Source organism: Gossypium hirsutum, chromosome D10, assembly GCF_007990345.1.
Source record: "Gossypium hirsutum isolate 1008001.06 chromosome D10, Gossypium_hirsutum_v2.1, whole genome shotgun sequence".
NCBI lineage: Eukaryota > Viridiplantae > Streptophyta > Magnoliopsida > Malvales > Malvaceae > Gossypium > Gossypium hirsutum.
This window is the reverse complement of record NC_053446.1, coordinates 31475365-31479217: the sequence shown is the minus strand read 5'-3', so window position 1 is coordinate 31479217 and position 3853 is coordinate 31475365.

Below are 3853 nucleotides of genomic sequence, written 5' to 3'. Positions count from 1 at the left end.
TGGCAATATAATGATCTGCCAAATTGAGTGGCTAAGCTAGAATTCTGGATCTAATTTTGGCGATTTATCGCATATTGATTTCACAGTTAGTCTGTAATTAGTCTGTAACGTGTCATACCGACATTAATTGGTGTGTTGGGCTGGATAGGTATTTAATACCCTATATGGTGTGTTGGGATAGTTAAAGATGGCGTGTAGCAGATGGGGGTAAAAAACTACATCTGATTCTAATCTATTCTGTATCTGTATCTTATTTATTCTTCATCTTATTTGAACCGTTACGATATTACTGAGTATCAATTGTTATATCTATATTGCTGTTTGCCTATATACCGGTTACACACGTTAAGTTATCAGTTCATTCTATTTTTTGACTTCATTGCTGGTAACCTATAGAATTAGGAGGCTGGCGTGTCGAGAGCTCGATTATCTCTCTTTACTAGATATTTTCCTATTTGTTTAAATTTGAACTAACATATGTTTTATTTTGGGGTACGATTTTTAAGCTCAGATTTCCCCATTGGTTTGATTGGTTAGGTGTTTTCTAAATGACGAACTTTAAATCACTTTAAGGTTGGTTTTCTTTAAATGTTTTGATGTAACCTCTAGACTTGGTCTTAACGTCTAGCCCGATATGGGGTGTTACATTTAGTGGCATCAGAGTCAGGTTTACAAAACTCGGGCTGTGTTTCTAGGCTCCTAAACTTTTTATTAAAATGTGTTTGAGGGAAAATTAATTTGAGTAACTCTTAAACTAATTTTTTTCAAAGGATCGAGTCTCCAGCACCGAACCTATAAGTACATCTGCTTTAGTTATATTGTTTAGCTGTAAAAAGAATCTTGTAATGATTGAACTTGTATTTTAGTTAGACACTATGATATGAACTATGAAGTAAGATATCTGATGAAAATTCTAAACTGATATGTGAACTTTTGGCATTGTAGATAATTGGATATAATTAGTTCGCATGGTAGTCGTGGACGTGGTTCATATGGGCATCGTGGACGTTGAGGAGGAGCTTGAGCAGAGTCATCCTCTATAGGCAATATGCCTAATCTAGAGACTAGTGAGACCGTTGGTACTCCTACTACTGAGACTAGGTCTCATACTTCGACAGTCGGGGATGGCACATTCTCTCAGGCTATGCTATCAGTTTTAGAGAGGGTCGTTGTGACCTATTCTGGATCTGGAGACTGAGGGTCAGTTACTGAACGACTTCGGTTGAATGGTACTGAGTTGTTCAGGGGTGTCATTGGAGTCGCCCCTACAGTGGTCGAGTTTTGGTTAGAAGCTACTAAGCACATTATGAATGACATCGCTTATACTCCTGCTTAGAAATTGAGGGGTGTCATGTCTCTACTCTGAGACGAGGCTTACCAGTGGGTGGGTAACAGTTGAGCAGGGTGCCCAACCCGAACAGGTCAATTAGGATTTCTTCGAGAGCACCTTCCAAAGCAAGTATGTGGAAGCAAGCTATGTGGAGGCTCGTAGATGTGGGTTTTTGAGTCTAGTTCAGGGTGAGAGATTTTTGGCCATATGTGAGGCCAAGTTTCTAAGATTGAGCAAATATACTCGTGATTTGGTATTGACAGCCTATGATAAGAGTGTCCAGTTTGAAGAAGGTTTGTGTTATAATCTGTGAGTTCTGATAGCTCCTCAGAAGGAGCGAGTGTTTGCAGCCTTGGTTGAAAAGGCAAAGATAGAGAAATCAGTGAAGCGCACTAAGCGTGAGAGGAGAGACTGGAGAGAGGTCCAAGTAAGATTAAGAAAGATTCGGGTCTATCTAGTTCTGTTCAGCGCCCTAAGAAACGGGCGAGGGTTGATGGGCCCTGAGATTTAAGTCTGTAGCGATTGTGAGAGACGCCATCCGAGCAAGTACTGGAGGAAGTTGGGGGCTTGCCTTTGGTGCGGATCGATAGAGCACCATGTTCGAGACTGACCCCAACAATCTGATCAGGTGAAAGCTTTTGCACAGACTTCCAGTCTGGGTCTTGTTCAACCTCTGAGAGTAGCTCAGCAACCACCTAAGGGATATGGTATGGCCAGGGGTGGTAACAGTGCTAGCTGAATTCAAAGAACATTGGACAGAGGTGCGTGTCAGATTGAGGTATGACAACCTGCTCTTCTGTATGCGGTAAGGCACCGCAAGGATGGAGATGACACCGACATTATAGCATATACGTTCTTTATTCATATTGTTCCATACGTTACTCTGATTGATATTGGGTCTGTACATTCATATCTATCTAGTACTGTATCTATGAACATAGGTATATCTGTTGAGTGTACTGCTAGAGAGATTTCTCTAATTAGTCCCTTCGGTCAGTCGGTTCGAGTTGATAAGATATATAGAAAGGTTCTATTAGAAATTCAGGGCATTGTGTTTCCAGCTAACTTGATGGAATTGTAGTTTGGTGAGTTCAGTCTGATTCTGGGAATGGATTGGCTCATGGAACATTGGGTCAGTTTAGACTATGCCTTTAAGCGGGTTACTTTGAGAACGATGATGATACTGAGATCATTATGATTAGTGAGCATCGAGATTACCTCTCTAATGTAATCTCTTCTCTTATAGCTAAAAAACTAGTTTGAAAAGGTTGTGAAGCGTACTTGGCCTTTGTGTCTGATTCGGGTTCTACAAAACTTTCTATTAAAGATATTAGAACTGTCAGAGACTTATCGGATTTTTTTCTTAAGGAGTTGCCAGGGATACCTCTGGGCAGGGAGGTTGAGTTTGGTATTAAATTGTTACCAGGTATCGCTACTATGTCCATTGCACCTTACCGCATGGTACCGAAGTAAATTATGGAATTAAAAGTTCAACTTCAGGAACTTCTTGATCGAGGGTTCATCTGACTAAGTGTGTCCGCGTGAGGAGCACTGGTTTTATTTGTTAAGATAAACAACAGCACGATCGAGGGTTCATCCGACTAAGTGTGTTCCCGTTAGTTGAATAAGTTGAAAATAAAGAATAGGTATCCGCTTTCGAGGATTGACGATCTATTCGATCAATTCAGTGGGGCATTTGTATTATCAAAAATCAATATTCGTTCTGGGTACCATCAGCTCAAGGTTAAGGAGATTGATTTGTATAAGACTGCTTTCAGGACTCGTTATAGGCATTATGAGTTCCTAGTCATGCCCTTCGGTTTGACGAATGCTCCGGCTGCGTATATGGACTTGATGAACCGATTATTTTAGCTGTATTTGGATCAGTTCGTCATAGTCTTCATCAATGACATTTTGATTTATTCTAAAACTGAGAGTGAGCACGATGAACATCTTCAGATAGTTTTACACATACTCCGTGAGAAGCATTTGTATGCCAAGTTTAGCAAGTTTGAGTTCTGGTTTTGATGATCGAATAGAAATAGACGAAGAATGTGTCTGAGATTCAAAGTTTCCTTGGTTTGACAGGGTATTACTTGAGGTTTGTGGGGGGGGTTCTCACTTATCGCAACTCTCTTGACTAAGCTATTGGGTAAGAACGCTCTATTTGTGTGGTTTGAAGAGTAGCAAGCGAGTTATGAGAAGCTCAAATCCATTCTGACGCAGGCACATGTTATGGTACAGCCTACATTGGGTAGAGAGTTTGTTGTCTACAGCGACACTTCACACGTCGGTTTTGAGTGTGTTCTGATGCAAGACGGTAAGGTAGTGGCTTATACGTCTTGACAGCTTAAGTCGCATGAGGGCAACTAACCTACACAGACCTTGAGTTGGCTACAGTTGTCTTCGCTCTAAAAATCTGAAGGCACTATCTGTATGGTTAGAGGTGTATCATCTAAACTGACCATAAAAGCCTCAAGTATTTGCTAAATCAGAAGGAGTTGAATCTTAGGCAATGCAGAT